Consider the following 17,592-nt stretch of genomic DNA (forward strand, 5'->3'; position numbering starts at 1 on the left):
TCTGTTTTTCCTCCCTTAGCATCTAAGGCTCAAAAAGATAAAATTAAAAGTGATGCTAAGCATTTTATTTGGGATGACCCCTACTTGTGGAAATTGTGCAGTGATCAGGTCATTAGACGATGCATTCCAGATCATGAGACTGACTCAGTCCTGCAGTTCTGTCATTCTTCTGCACCGGGAGGCCATCTGGGTGTTCAAAGGACAGATCGCAAAGTGCTTGACTACGGCTTTTATTGGCCCACCATCTTTAAAGATGCGTGGAAGATCTGTAGCACTTGTGAGCAGTGTTAGAGAGCAGGAAGTGCACTTACATGGCGACAACAAATGCCTCAGCAACCTATGCTATTTTGTGAGGTGTTTGATGTCTGGGGTATAGATTTCATGGGCCCTTTTTCTGTATCTTTTGGTTATGTTTACATTCTCCTTGCGGTTGATTATGTTTCAAAATGGGTGGAAGCCAAGCCCACTAGAACTAATGATGCTATCATTGTTGTAGATTTTGTCAGATCTAATTTGTTTTGCAGGTTTGGAGTACCTAAAGCAATCGTTAGTGATCAAGGAACCCATTTTTGCAACAAATCAATGCATGCCTTGCTTAAAAAGTACGGGGTTGTAAACAGGGTATCCACACCATACCACCCCCAAACCAATGGACAGACAGAAATTTCTAACAGGGAGATCAAGAGAATTTTAGAGAAGATTGTGTAGCCAAACAGGAAAGATTGGAGTACCAGGCTAGATAATGCTCTTTGGGCACATAGGACTGCCTACAAAGCACCCATAGGAATGTCTCCTTATCGGGTTGTCTTTGGAAAGGCATGTCATCTTCCAGTTGAAATTGAGCACAAAGCATACTGGGCAGTGAAGACCTGCATCTTCTCTATGGATCAAGCTGGTGAGGAAAGAAAGTCACAACTGAGTGAGTTAGATGAGATCCGCCTAGAAGTGTATGAGAATGCCAAGTTCTACAAAGAAAAGACCAAGAAGTTCCATGATAGCATGATAATTAAGAAGGACTTCATGGTTGGGCAAAAAGTGTTATTGTATAATTCTAAGCTTGGACTCATGAGTGGATTGGTCTAAGTGGATTGGTCCTTTTGTTGTTACTAATGTTTATCCTTATGGTACAGTTGAGATCAAAAGTGACTCCACAAACAAGAGCTTCAAGGTCAATGGACACCGACTTAAGCCATTCCTCAAAAACTCTTCTTTAGTGGACGTAGTGGTGGAAGAGACTTCCTTACTCCACCCTACTCTTCCTCCACCATGACTTAGGGAGTTTTTCTTTGCCTATCTCCTTCTTTACTTTTATTACATTTGTCTGATTCTATTTGATGGTTTAATTGCTTTTAATCTTTTAATTGTGCTACATTGAGGACAATGTGTTGTTTAAGTATGGGGGGGGGGGAGTGTTCTTTGGTCTTGGTTTTGCTAGTTTTTTTTAGTTTTGTTTGTGCTAAATTTGTTAGTTTGGTTAGTTTTGTGGGTTTCTAGTTTAATATTTTAGGTCAATTCTGTTTGCATGTACAACTTTGCATATTTTTCTTTGAATTATAGGATATGTTCAAGAAATGGGTAATTGTTCTGAAAATAAAAGTCTCTTGACATTTTGTGATTTGAAATCCTTGTTTTTCCTCTACATGTCATGATAGTTTTGAAAGCTCAATTTGAAAGTGATAAGTTTACCTTTGTGAGAATTTGAGCCATCCATCATCATAATCTTTTGGTGTGTTTTGCCCCATTGATTGCTTGCACAATAGCCTTGGCTTGATTCTTGTTGATGCTTCCTAATTCACATGCATATTTGGAAATGATTTAGGCAATTTTGTTCTTATAAGCCTCTAGCCAAATGGACTTACCTTGAATTAATTCCTTTGATAGCCCCTTTGAGCCTATGCTCCCCTTTCTTTGTTTTGAAGCTCATTACAAGCCTTAAGTGAAAAACCATGATATCACCTTACCCTTAAGGATTTTGGAGCTTTGGAATTGTTTTGGGAATAAGTGTGGGGGGGTATGTTTCATTGGAAGATATGATTTTTGGCCATGCTTAATGTTTTATTTTGACCATGCTTGATGTATATATATATTGACTAGTTCTTACTTTAATCTTCAAATTCGTACTGTTTTAAAAAAAATTGAAAAAAAATGAGAAAAAAATAAAAATTTTTCAATTGCTGCAAATTCTGCAAATGTGTACTGTTCAAAAAAAGAAGAAGAAGAAGAAGAAAATAAGTGAAGTTGAATAAATGAGGTCTTGTTATGAGGACTTGATTTGAGAGCCTTGGTTGATTTTGTTGATATTAGAGGGTTTGGGTTTATTACTTGTGCTTAATTTCCACTTATTCCCTATTGCTCCTCTATTCCTTTGGGATTTAGCTACTTATTCCATATTTTCTTCCCTACCTTGTCCTTGGCCCCATTACAACCTTTAAAGACCTTTTGATCCTCATGTGCATGCGCTTGTCAAGTTGTTGTCAATTTTAGAATTTTGCCAAGTCTATGTGGTGTTTGTTTTCATGGGTGCTTCGAGAGTAAACAATAGCCTAGACACTTGAGAGATAGAGTGTATATCTTGTGAGGCTTAATCATTTTTCATTCTTGAGCTGATTAACTATTTTGCCATGATTGGGTTGCTTGGATGATTTTCACGAATGTCTTGACTCTTTGGATCTCTTCATGTTAGATGTTACCCATTCCTTTCATTCCTTGATGTTCATTGAGAAATATGTAAATGTTTGTGTTTGTCTCTCTTTGATATCCTTGGATTTTGTTCTTTATTTCATTTTGCCTAGGAGTACAAAAGGCTAAGTATGGGGGGTTTTTGATGTGCCATTATTTTCTCCTATTTCTTAACCTTTTTTGCACCATTTTAAGTACTGATTAATCTTAATTGTCAAATTAATTAGACAGTTTTATTATTTGGGCCCATTCAGCTAATTTGATGTTTTTTTTTTATCTAATTTCAGGAATTAACGAAGCATTGGGCTTGAATCCAAAATTGGGCTTGGACTTGAAGAGGGTAGACTATTTTATTCTACAAAATTTTATCTTATCTAGATATTATTTAGATTTGATCTCATCTAGATATTATTTCATCTAGATCTTATCTTATCTAGATTTGATTTTATTTTATTTATGGCCTTGGATTTAAAATAGATTTGTAAGCTTTGGGGCTGAAAAACTATATAACAACACCAAGGTTCTAGTTTAACTCTCTTCTCTCTCTCCTATTTTCGTTATTAGCTTTAGGCTTTTAGACATTATTTTCGTTTTGCAATTCCAGTTCAGACTTTTCGTTTTAGCAATAAAATTTCGTTCTTCAGTCCATAATTTTGTTCTCTATTGATTAATGGAAGGCTAAGTCCCCAGCGTTGTTTTCTCTTGAGGATCAAGCACAGTTCTCTTTGAGGTTCTATTATTACTGTTAAATTTTGTTCAGTTTTTCCTCTTCACTAATTACTTTGAATTTGTTGCTATTAATTCATGCATGCTTAGTGCTTGATTAATTGTGTCTACGCTTAATTTACGTTCATGCTTAATGATCGTTTAGGAGTAATTGGTGTATGTGTTGCTTAATCACATAATGAATGCCTTATGTTAAATTTTGCTTAGTAATTAAATTTAGGGTTGGATTAAGTGGTTAAATTGATAAATGATAAATTCTCGCAACCTAGGATAAGAGACTTGCTTGTGAATCAAGGGGAAGCAACGTATTTTAATTCTGATATTTTCTAATTCAATTGTACTCGCTGTTTAATTTACAAAAGCAAACAACCCCCCCCCCCCCCAATTTGTTACTATTTCCTACTATTTGTTATGAACATTTGGTTTATCATTGCTCGTTGGGAAACGACCTAGGATCACTTCCTAGTTACTGTGTTTTAATGTTTATTTGATTCGGGTACAGCCTCGATCAATAGTGTTGCTTGCCAATATCAGAATTCACAAGCGATTACCCTCCTCAAATTTTAGCTAGCCAGCATCAATCAGACCTTGCACCTTATGCTTCAGGGTCATACAATGCTCAACGAAATGCCCCAGAACTCCTCCATGATAAGCCCATGTTGCATTCGAGTTGTATCCTCAGAAAAATGGAGGTTGAGGAATCTTGGCTGGGGTTATGGCTACCATTGAATGATCGAGTAGATATGGGAGCAAGTTAGCATATGACACCAGAATTGGGGCGAATTCTACATGCTTTTTTGCTGGAAAATTCCTTCCCTGGTTAGTGTTTTGATTTGTGTTAAGGGTGGTGTTTGGCATTGGATGTGCGACAGGCAGGCTTTGTGGCTGATTTAGGGATGGCCTTTGTGGATGATTGGGTCCTCTTGGCTGATAGGGTGGTGGGTAATGAGACGGACTGATATTGGCTGAGCAATGACATTGTCGGGCTGGTGGGAAATTTAGCCATGTAGGAACGACAGTCACAGCATGGGTTCCTTCCTCCTTCTCATCCTCTCTATTTGCCCTAGGTTTCTCATTCATCAAAGCAGGATAATCAAATTTTCCTCTTTTCAAACCCACTTTGATCCTTTCGCCGGCAAAAACTAAATCAGCAAAGCTTAAGGGTGTGCAACCCACCATTTTCTCATAAAAGAACATCGGTAACATGTCTACTATCATTGTGATAATCTCTTTCTCCGTCATTGGAGGTGCCACTCGAGTTGCCAAGTCCCTCCACCTCTGGGCGTATTCCTTGAATGACTCATGCTATTTTTTACACATGTTTTGTAGTTGTGTTCTATCCGGAATCATATCAGAATTGTACTGATACTGCCTAATGAAGGCAACCATTAGGTCCTTCCAAGAATAGACTTGGGAAGGTTCCAGATTAGTATACCAGGTGACGGCTGCCCCAATAAGACTTTCCTAGAAGAAATGCATTAACAGTTTTTCATCTTTTGCGTATTCCCCCATCCTCCGACAATACATCTTCAGATGGTTCTTAGGACAAGTAGTCTCCTTGTACTTGTCAAATTCTGGCACCTTGAACTTAGGAGGGATGACGACGTCGGGAACTAGGCACAACTGTTGCATGTTAGCAAAGGCATAATCTCTGCTTCCTTCAATGGCCCTAAGCCTTTCCTCTATATGATCCAATTTTCCCATAGCAGGAGGGATTCTTCCTGCCACAAAATGCAAGGGTTGTGGGCGAAACTAAGGGCCCTCCAAAGTGTTTGGCAGGGGTACACCACCAACTGCTTACCCCTCAATTGCATATCTGAGGTGAGGTTCGAAGTCGGCTTGATTGTGGTGGGGTATTTCATATGTCTCCCCCATAGGTTGAGAGACATGTGTGTCACAACCTACCCTTCGGCGAGAGGGCAACGTGGGGCTCACGGGTGCGTCTTCCATGGGAGGAAAATGCACGGAGTCGCCACCAATGTTTATTTGAGGAAAACGTCGAAAAAACCGGAAAAGATGTGGTCTTCGAACTTTAAGTGAAAGGTTCGGGAGTTGTATTTACGCACGGGGAAGGTATTAGCACCCCATACGTCTGTCACAAAGGACGACAACCTTTAATCAAGTGTGCAAATATGACTTCAATTCATGTTGTTTTCCCTTTTTTGCGTTCTTATGTCTTTTATGCCTTTTTATATTTTTATCTTTTTGTGGTCGACGAGGGTGTTTCCCTTGCTCCTATGTATTCCTCAATTGTGATAAGGAAATCAGACCTACGTAGTTCTTTGAGAACTAAGCGTTGGTTAAGTTGTTTTTATCCTTTTTTTGCAAGATATGTTTTTATTGAATGAAAGGTCATTTAAGGCGTTGGACCATTAAACAATCTTTCGATTCTTTTTGAAAAGAGAGAGAACATTAAGGCATTGGACCATTAATGATCTCTTTATTTTTGAAAGAGGTAATAAAGCTACATGTTGATTTTAGGCCTTTAGAAATCTACATTTAACCAATAAAAGAGGAAAAGACCATTTCAAGGAGTTGGACCTTAAAAATGGCTTTTTAGGCGATGACCAAAAGTTTGATTTATGAATTGATTTTAACCTTAGTTTCACTTTGGTTATTAGTCAATTTGATTAAGAAAGGAAAATCCCAAAGAAAAAACGTCCGATTGATTTTATTGATCATTTTACTGAAAGATATTTTTTGATTATTGTATTATTATTTTGCCTCTTTTTTGGTTTTAAACGTGGTTACGGCATGACCGAACGGTCGGATTTCATTTTAACAGAAATTAAAGGATGTTGCAATTCGAATGATCGGTGGAAATTTATTTTATTTTTTTGATTAGGTGAGAAAATGACTTAAATAAATGACTAAAGCACATCACAAGGGGGTACGGAAAGTAAATGAAAAGAAAATAAAAGTCTGCGAAGCAAGTCAGGACCACTAAGGGTACATAGAATGAATTGAAAAGTTCAATTTCGGGAACTTACCGGTTGAAGACCGAAGCACGACGAAGAAAGGTTGAAAATCTTCACGAAATCACCCACGGAAACGTCTCAGAAGCGTTACGGAAGCGCCTCGGCTTGGATCTTCTTCACAGAAACAATTTTTCTCACTAATTTTAAGTAAATCTCAGATACCAGGAGGGTTGAACATTTTTGTTCTTCCCTCCTCCCCCTATTTATAGGAAAATGAGGGAGGAGCTTGCCACCCAGCTCGCCCAGGCGAGCTAGGTTGCTTCCTACAGAAGGCACCACCTTCTGGAGAACTTCTTGGAAGGCCCAAGTAGGCCTGGTTGCTATTTACACCCCCCTGTTTACTAAACACACCCCCTTGTCCTTTTTTGTTGATTCTTTTTCCGTAACGTTACGGAACCTTACGAATTACGTAACGATACTTGTTTTCTTTTCGTAATGTCACGGAACCTTACGGATTATGTAATCATCCCTTTTTTGGCTTCCGGGATGTTACGAAACTTTACGGATTGCACATTAACACTTCCTTTTGACTTCTGGCATGTCACGGAACTTCACGGATGGTGCAACAATGCTTTCTTTTAACTTCCGGCATGTCACGGAACTTCACGAATTGCCTAACGATGGGTGCCAAGTACCTCGAAGTGGTCAAACGAGGGTTGCATCCCAACAAACGGATGGTCCCCGGACGAAATTAGGGTATGACAATGTGCATGATCAGATTGAGGTTGTTGCCTCTTAATGAGTATGGGAGTGGAGTTATTGACATTCTCATCGGGAGTGTGCGCCATGTTGGGCGGCGTATAGTTGGGAGGCAAGCCATATGGTGGGAAGCCAACTCTTTGGCTCCCTAACCTACCATATCCGAGGTTGGATGATTTATTTGGTTGAGGCCATATGGGGGAATCAGGTCCACCTCAGCAATGACACTGGTAGCGGCAACTGCAGTTGCATTGACCTCTATTATCTTCTTCATGCTCATCATGGCCTCCATCATTGTGGCCATTTGCTCTTTCATGGCCTCAATGTCGGCCTTCATCCGTTCTTGCACCTCCTCTACTTCACTCATTACTCTAGCTCTAGCACGCATTCGAAGGCACCGTAAAACACGTTCATTCCTTTTGATAACAATGATTACAGTTCTGATTTCAAGGAAAGAATACAATGAGCAATGCCACCAATATGAAAAGAAAAATAAGCATAGATGCATGTGAATGATGCATTGTTGAAGTATTGCGAATTTTACACAGGACATGGGGTTGAATCAATTAAAACAACATGGTCCATCAGATCTTGTCAAACTAGAAATAACACATGGACGTCAACAGTCCTCAATTTTTTTGTAAATTGGCACAATTATGTGTTGGCAATAGACAAAAAAACGATATAACTCGATCCATCTTCTGCCCCAACTTTGCAAGCTGGTTACTTCCATACTTGACCTTGACTTGATGAACCTTTTCTTAAAACATATGCTTGGTTCAACCCCATAATCCAAGGAAAAGAAATTTTGATTGGCAATACTTCAGCAACCTATCATAGAGATGAATGGCTAGGGCATACTCATAATATGCATGGCAAATGTGATTATGAGATTGACATGAGATGCCCGCAGAATCATCATTTCCTAGTTAACCACGCATTAGGTACCACATTCATATGATTTTCATTCATTTTTTTAGAAATGAGTGTATGACCCCAACATGGTTGACTCATAGCCATCATCATGGTACCTAACACATGTAACTAAGAATGTGGCGTAAACCTTCATTCTTCATTATGACTCTCTTTTGTTCTTTTTTTTTGTTTTTGTTTTTTTGATGCAGAGGAAAATGCAAGGATCATGCACGAGTGAACGTCATGTGAATGATGAAAATAGAATGTATGCAATTGGCATGCTAAATGAAAGTGTATGATGATGCCGTGATTTATGCAAATGCAATGCATGAATATGATGCAGGAGTGATGCACCCATTAGGATGCTATGAAGAGATGCATGATGCGATCAAGGAACAAGCCAGAGTAAGTTTGCTATGTGCCCCCGAATTGAGGAACCTAATGGAAGTGATCCAAAAGTCTACTTCTAGTGACAACAACAAAGGGTGGTTTCAAGTAACTTTACTGGCTTCTAGAGATATCATCCTCTTAGGTAATACATTGTGGCGATAGGAACTATCAACGACAATGAATCACTAAAAGAGGAAAACTCAGATGAGGCTACATTGTTATCAAGTGTGTTGGAGACCCAGCATGACCATAGACCGACCTCCACTCCTTATGGCTCACGTAGACCCGGGTATAGGGCCTAATATCTCAATGTGTGCGAGGTGTAGGTGTCATGTGTGTGTAGAAAAAAGTATTTCTAACTATGAATGCAATTGATAGACAAACACACCAAACACAACAACATAGCAAAGGTTATATACCAATATGGACAAAACAAAGATAAAAGGGAAAATGGAACATAAATAAATAAGAAGTCATGATAAAAACATTGCACACTGACTGAACGACCTAGCTCTAACACCTCCTCAGTGGAGTCGCCAACTTTCATAACCTACCCTTCGGCGGGGGCGCAAAAAGGCCGACACAATGGGCCAAAGCCGTTTGTCTCCGAGGGAGAAAATGAGCGGAGTCGCGACCAACGTTTATTTGATGAAAACGTTAGAAAAACCAAAAAGACGATGGTCTGCGGATTTTGAAAATGAGGGTTCGGGAGTTGTTTCGCATGGGGAAGGTATTAGCACCCCACGCGCCCGTCACAAGGGACGACAACCTTTGATCAAGTGCACAAAACATGACTTCAAAATTATGTATTTTCCTTTTTTTATATTTTTTTTTATGTATTTTCCCTTTTTTATATTTTTTATGTTTATTATTTTTTTGGGGTCGACAAGGGTATTGCCCTCGCTCCTACATATCCTCAGGTGCAATAAGGAACTCAGACCTACGTAGTTCTTTAAGTCTGAAATTTTACGGTGTTACATTATTTTTATCTGTTTTTGAAAGATTGATTTTAGTTACGAATAAAAGTCATTTAAGGCGTTGGACCTCGAAACGATGTTTTGATTTTTGAAAAGTGGAGAGAATCGTTAAGGTGTTGGACCTTGAAACGACCTCTTGATTTTTGAAAGGAGAAAATCATCAAGGAGTTGGACCTTGAAACGACCTCTTGATTTTTTGATGAAATGAAGGTTTATAAGTTGGTTTTATTTGGTTTTGGCTCATTAATCTTCAATCCTTTTTTAAAGATAACTTGTGGCGCTAATGATCGGTTAAAACTTACTTTATTAAGGAAAAGCAAATACCGATAATCGAAGAAGGAGATGAAGATGCACAAAACAATAGAGAGGACCCCTAAGGGTCCATAAATCAAATTCAAATCCTTAAAGCAAGCACTAATCGGATGAAGAACGAAGAACAATTGAAGAACGACCAAAGAATGATGTAGAAATTGATTGCAGTCACGATTCGACGACATTTTAGCTTCTTTTTCTCTTCTTTCTTCTTCTCTCAGGACCTCTGGACCTTGGGACCTCATTCTCAACCTCCCTTCACGCCTATTTATAGCAAAACAAGGCATTTGGGATGAAGGTAGCTCGCCCAGGGGAGCAAATAACTTCATCTTGAAGCAACCCTGTTAGCCCAGGCGAGCTAGTTACTTTATCATGAAGTTTTCTAGGTGGCCCAGGGGCTGAAAAATGCCCCAAAAGTGACCCTTTTGCCCTCCTTTTGAGTATTTTGCACATTTCCTTCCGAAACATAAAAAAATCTTACGGAATGTGAGGCAATTGGTATTAAGCAGCTTAATTTGGCTGGCAAGAATCCAAATGTTTGCAAATGATTGTCCCCAGATGAAATTATGGTATGACAGTCACATCCTAGACCTCACTCTCATAGGGGAGGAAAGGAAAGAAAGCCTTAAGAGGCTAACATTAACCTCCCATACTTTGATGGAAAGGAAGGTTCCTTTGGCTACCCTTAGCTTCCAAGGGTATGCCTTTTATTGGTGGACTTCCCTTGTTAGGGAAAGAAGGATTCATAGGGATCCTCTAGTAGAGTATTGGAATGATTTGAAAAGTGCCCTTAGGAAGAGGCACATTCCCTCCTACAATGAAAGGGAGCTTATGGACAATCTCCAAAGGCTTAGACAATGGAGTATGAGTGTTAAAGAGTATCGACAACAAATGAAACTATTCCTTTTGAGAGCTGGGCTTAGGGAGGAGGAAAGAACAAGTATTGCTAGGTTCCTTAGTGGACTTAATATGGAAGTGAGGGACAAGGTTGAGCTCCTTCCATATAGGGACCTAGATGACCTAGTCCAACTTTGCATAAGGGTAGAGCAACAACTTAAAAGGAAGCCTACTTCAAAATCTTATGGCTCTCATTCTTATTTGAAGAAAGACCAAGGTCAAGGCATCTTAAGGGCTGCACCTTCTAAGCCTAAAGACGTTAAGAGGGACGAGGAAGAAAAACTAGAAAAAAAAAAAAGAAAAGGAAGGATAGTAAGGCCTTGTCTTCAAAGGCCAAGGGGAAGGAAAAATAGGAAATGGATTCTTCCAAGAAGATTGTTAAGAAGGAAGATTATTTTGCAACAAAAGGAGATATCAAAAGAGCACTCCTTCTTAAACAATCCTTCTACCTTCTCCTATCAAGGGAAATCTCCCTTAGCACTGCAATACCTCTTGACCTTGAGGTTAGTCCTTAAGTAAAGGAGTTGTTGGATAAGGATTTGGTTCGTAAGAGGTTAAATCCTTGTGCTAGGTGGTATAATGAATGTGTTGAGTGGTGCAACCCTCTTTTGTAAAATCACCCATGCATCCAACATCTTCATGATTCACATACATAGGGACTCATTAGGTAGTTTTGTTCTTATTTTTGGTTTCAATACAAACCTAGGTGCTCATATGGAACACCTTAGGTTTGTGAGACTTTTTGGTAAGAGTAATAAACATGAAAATATATAAAAATGTATGCTTTATTGTATTACTTTCCTTAATTTTTTAAATAGTGATCAAGGGGTTCCACGTACCCTAAGAGAATAAAGGTCATTCCTGAGTGGCCCACTCCACCAAGTATAAGGGAAATTTGGGGCCTCCAGGACTTAACAAACTTTTACAAAAGGTGTGTCCCATATTTTTCTATACTTGTAGCACCACTCATTGAGTTGGTCAGGAACAATGTTTCCTCATGCGAAGATGCCCAGGCAAGGGGTTTTCAGACCTTATCCTACTCTAACATACCCAACACCACTACTATATATGCTTTTATTCTTTTTACAAGTGTTGAGGGAAGAAGCCCAGAGTTTTAAGAACCTCTAGATTTGAGGTCAAATCCTTTTAAAGGGGGAGAGGATGATGCAATCCTATCCCCTAAGGGCATTGGATAGAAGACTCCAAGAAGATTAGGCTAGAGATGCAGGAGAAGGCCTTAGGGTTCTCATGAGCCTTAGGGTAGATTTTGGGCCCATGGGCTAAGTATGAGCCCACTTATCTTTGCACATATTAGAATATGTTTTACTTCTTTTGGGCCTTGTATTTTGGCCATTTTAGGTTTGTACAAATTAAGGGCACCCTTCCCTACAAGTTAAGGGTACCTTAGTAGTATAGGGTTTTAGCCTTGTATTTCAGGGCATTTTGAGTAGTCTTTGTAGTAGGGACTTTTTTTTTTGTATTTTCATGTATTTTGGGGGGGGGGGGGGTTGAGCTTAGCTATTGGAGGGATGTAACACTTGCTTCCCAAGGAAGCTTCTCAAGAAAGCTTCTCAAGAAAGCTTTCTTCCTTCATGTATTTTGGCATGGGGGTGAGCTTAGCTATTGGAGGGGTGTAACACTAGCTTCTCAAGGAAGTTTTTAAAGGAAGCTACCTAGGCTATAAATAAAATCATGTATAGCACTTGTGGTAACTTTGATGAATAAGAGTCTTATAAAACACACTTCAAAGTTCAACTTCTCTCCCTCTCTTTCCTTCTTTCCCACGCCACTTTCTCCCTCTCTCCCTCTCATTCTCTTCCTCCATTGAAGCTTCCTCTCTAAGCTTTTTATCCAAGACACTCTCTTGGTGGTGAAGCTTCTTCTTTCCATGGCTTATTCCCTAGTGGATGGCGCCTCCTCTAACCTCTTCTCCTTTATCTTCCGCAGCAACTCCATGGCTGAAAATCACCATTGAAGGACCTCATTGAAGCTTAAAGATCCAGCCTCCATAGAAGCTTCTCAAGCAAGCTTCCATCACCTATGGAAGTATACATTGATGACGTGGTATTAAAATCAGCTGATGTAGATCAACATCTAGTCGATTTAGAGCAAGCCTTGCAGAAAATGAGGTTTAATGACACCATCAATTGTTGTTATTGGTGATCATTTCATCTTCTCACTTTTGTAACCAACTTGATGTCATTCCTATTTATGGGCTACGCATTTTCTAATAAAAAAACAGACCTTGAATTGAGTTTTAATCACCTTCTAAAGTGTAAGAGTGAATCTCCTTAGTTACTTGAGTGATTCAAGAAATTGGTTTATCAAGGAACGCCACCTTGTGTGTGACACCAATTTTGGAGGAGTGATTCTTCCAACCACCTTCTTCATTCTCCTTCTTCATCATTCTCCATCCAAACACATTTAGACTTTGAACCAAATCTCTTCCATTCAGCCCTCCATAAACTCGCCACTTTCTCTCTCCTTATCCATTCCATTTTCTGAATTTCATACAACTAAAAAAAATAAACTTTAAAGATCCATCCTCAACCCTTGTGTAAATGGGTTTACATCATTTTGGTTATTAGAGCTCCAGTTCAAGGGTTTTTCAAGAATTCTTGGGCTGAAATTTCATGGTAACATCCTTCTAATTTCTCCTTTGCCATTTTATATTGCTGTTAGTCGAGGAATATGACTAACTTTTGTGTGTAAATTGTATCAAACTCCACCAATTTATGGTTATTTTGTAGTGTTGTAATTACTTTTTGTTAAAGATAGGTAATAAATACTTAGTACTTCCATTTTGTGTGTTTAATAATCACTTCCTCTCAATTTCAGGTTAATTAGGCAAGTTTATGAAGTGTTGATTTTCATCCGCTCGCTAAGCCAATCTGCTGGCTTAGCGAGCCATCCGCTAAGCACATCACTCCTTTGGCTGAGCGCAAGGAAGGATCTGGAAGAAGGATGAGCTGTGCATTTGCACTGAGCAAAGGGTCATCCAGCTAAGCGCACCGCTTCAGTCCTTCCACTGAGTGAGAAAAGCATGCTGAGCGATCCATAGTCGCGTTAAGCGTGCTAGCACAAACAAAGCCACCTATTTAAGCCTGAAATCAAATTTTGCAGAGGATTTTGGCCATTTTCTCGAGGCGCTTCTGCATGTGAGAGATTCTAGAGAGAGAAGGGTCTGAGTTCAGAGAGTTTTGAGAGATTTTGCTGTGCAAAGACCTGCAGAGAACAGAGCTTGAAGAGCAAGTCATCCTGAGAGGTTGAGATAAGTTTGTGAGTGATTGTGAGGTTCTAGAGGTGGAGGAGACATCCTCACCGCTTGTATTTCTTCAATCCTTCATTTTTCTCTTCTCTTTGTTGTAAAGGAAGCTTCCTAGTTATAGAGAGCTAAATCCTATGTTGGTTCTTCCTTGTAGGTACTTGATGTAAATACATGTATATCTATTTAATGATGTTTTATGTGTTCTCTGTGCTATCAGTACATCATTTCAGTGTGTTTCTGCCTTGATCACGTAGATGCATGCTTTGTTAGGATCATTCAATGGTGGAAACTGGTCTGATTCTTAGAACTTGATAGGATAGGGCTAGTTTATCGTATTATCACGAGGGATCGGGGTACGATAACCTAGTTGTTTGTATGTTTGTCTTAGTGCAGTTCTGGTCAAGTTTAGTCCAACAAGAGGAATCTGAGGATGATGCTTGATCGGGATTAGGCTAGACTATCATGAGGAATCAGGGTTTATCCTTTTAGGAGACACCATAGAACACATGAGCATTGTTAAGTAGAGAATATCCTTTTAACATCAGACACCTAATAGGAAGACCAACGTGTTGTCTACTTGTCTTTACACATCATTACTCACGTGATTTTCCTTTTTATAGTTAGTTTACATACCTGTTCATAGTCAACACATCTCTTTCCATACTAGACACTTATTCACTGAATATAGCTTTACCAAGTAATACAAGTTCCCCGAGAGTTCGATACTCGGTTCTTACTGTTTTATACTACTTGCACGATCCGGTGCACTTGTCAGGTTCCAACAAGTTTTTGGCACCGTTGCTAGGGAACTTCTTTCTATTTGGAGTGTTAATTCAGTCCTAGGTGTCTATTCTTTATTCTTTGATAAACTGTGAATATTTACTTTCAATTCATATTTGTTTTCCTCTTCAACTGGATAACCGCTGTTCTGTTAGTGTTTTATATGCATAGATCTCCCATAGGCAATTTAGTTCCTCTGGACTTGGAGATTGAAGCTACGTTGAGAAGGAACAGAGCCGAGAGGAGAAGAAAATTACTGCAAGACAGGATAGTAGCGTCCATTCTTGAGGAAGAAACTCATTTTTCTAATTCTACATCATCTAACTCACCATCATCAAGGGAATCTGTGACCTAGTTACCATAAGTCATTTCTATGGCAGATGAACACCAGCAAAGGGTTACCCTTGAGGACTATTCAAGCAGCTCAGTGCCGCAATTCTTTACCAGCATTGCACGTCTTGAAGTGCAAGCTCACAACATAAACTACCCTCATTCTTTGATTCATTTAATGCAGGGGAACTTATTCCAAGGATTACCAAATAAGGACCCCTATGCACATTTGGCAACATTCATTGAAATCTGTAACACTATAAAGATTGCAAGTGTGCCAGATGAAGCCATTAGACTCAGTCTATTTTCATTTTCCTTGGCAGGAGAAGCCAAAAGGTGGCTCCACTCATTTAAGGGTAACAGTCTGAAAACCTGGGAAGAAGTTGTTGAAAAGTTTCAGAAGAAATATTTCCCAGAGTCAAAGACTGCGGAAGGGAAAACGGCAATCTCTTCATTTCATTAATTCCCTGACGAGTCCTTGAGTGATGCATTGGAGAGGTTTAGAGGTTTATTGAGAAAGACTCCCACCCATGGGTTCTCTGAGCCAATTCAATTGAATATGTTTATAGATGGGCTGAGACCATAAACCAAGCAACTACTAGATGCTTCAGCAGGGGGAAAAATAAAGCTGAAGAGGCAACTGAGCTAATTAAGAATATGTCAGCCACTGATCATGCCATTCTGCACGACAGAGTTCATCAACCCACGAAGAAAATCTTGTTAGAACTATCATCACATGACGCTTTATTGGCATAGAATAAGTTGCTTGCTAGGAAACTTGAGATTCTAACAGAAACACTTGGTAAGTTGCCAACTAAACTGTCTATTGGTCAACCTACACATTCTTCTATTTTGCAGGTTACAGGTTGTACCATCTATGGTGAGGCTCATGAAATAGGCCAATGTATTCCCATTGAAGAAAACACTCAAGTTCACTATATGGGAAATCAACAGAGACAAGGATATACTCAAGAAGGATTCTCAGGCTTCCAGCAAGGTCCTTATAATTAACAAGGACAGTGGAGATCAAACCCTGGCAATCAATTCAACAAAGACTAGGGTGGACCTTCTAACAGGCCAATCCAACAAGGGCCTAACATCTTTCAAAGGACTACTAAGCTGGAGGAGACTTTGACTCAGTTTATGTAGGTAACAATGTCAAATCATAAAAGCACCGAGTTAGCACTGAAAAACCTTGAGGTCCAGGTGGGACAACTGGCCAAGCAGATAGCTGACAAGTCATCCAACAGTTTTGTGGCGAATACAGAAAAGAATCCCAAGGAGGAATGCAAAGCTGTGATGACAAGGAGTAAGAGGTTTGTGGAGGTGGAGGATGAGGATAGTGTCTTGTCCAAGAAGAAAGCTGCTGAAAAGAAAGGTACTGATGAAAAGAAACATGAGGTGATAGGTGAAAGCAATCAGGAAAAAGAAAAAGAAGTAGAAAAAGAAAAAGAAAATGAAAAAATTGAAAAAGATGAAAAAATAAGAATGGAGAGAGGAGTAGAAGTGAACAAGCTAAAGAGAAGAAAAGAGAAAAAGCTGTGAATGAAGGTGCAGAAGTACCATATCCTGTGGTACCTTCCAAGAAGGAGAAGGACCGCTATTTGGCGAGATTCTTAGATATTTTTAGGAAACTGGAAATAACCATGCCCTTCAGAGAAGCTTTACAACAAATGCCACTCTACTCCAAGTTCTTAAAGGATATGTTGACAAGGAAACCCAAGTACATTCACCAGGAAAATATTGTTGTGGAAGGAAATTATAGTGCTGTGATTCAAAAGATCCTTCCACCCAAGCATAAAGACCTTGGGAGTGTAACCATTCCTTGCTTAATTGGAGAAGTCACTATGGGAAAGGCTCTTATTGACCTAGGAGCCAGTATTAATTTAATGCCATTCTCCATGTGCAGAAGGTTGGGAGAGTTGGAGATCATGCCCACTAGGATGACTTTACAACTTGCTGACCGCTCCATTACCAGACCATATGGAGTAATTGAAGATGTGCTGGTCAGAGTAAAACATTTTATCTTGCCGACAGACTTTGTGGTAATGGATATATGTGAAGATAATGACATTCCTGTAATTTTGGGAAGGCCATTCATGTTAACTGCGAGCTGCATAGTTGATATGGGGAGAAAGAAGCTGGAGCTGGGCTTTGAAGATCAGAAAATTGATTTTGATTTGTTTGTCGAAGACAAGCCTGCTCCAGAACAAAATGTTTGCTTACAGGTAATGAAAGTGGGTAAGGGGGTTCTGGAGGTAAGAAACAAAATTTGATCACCCATTGAGGTAAAAGCATCAAGCTATTAACATTAAAGAAGTGCTTCTTGGGTAGCAACCCAGTTTTAATTTATGTTATCTTTGTTTTTCATGCATTGTATCATGTGGAAATTGCTTTATAATCAGTACAGTGGAGTATATTAGCTTGTTTTTAAATGATAGATATAAGGGTTTCAATTTCTTGAGGAAGGGACTGAAAAATAACTTATAATTTTTTTTCTTCTGAAAAATAGTTCTTTCGCTAAGCGCATGCCTCGCGCTAAGCGCATCTTCGGTCATGCGCTAAGCTGAGAGTCTCTAGCGCTTAGCGCTCAACCCTTGCATCTCAGGCTGATTTGGTCCGCGAAGCTAGCCAAGGCTGA

Source organism: Glycine soja, chromosome 2, assembly GCF_004193775.1.
Source record: "Glycine soja cultivar W05 chromosome 2, ASM419377v2, whole genome shotgun sequence".
NCBI lineage: Eukaryota > Viridiplantae > Streptophyta > Magnoliopsida > Fabales > Fabaceae > Glycine > Glycine soja.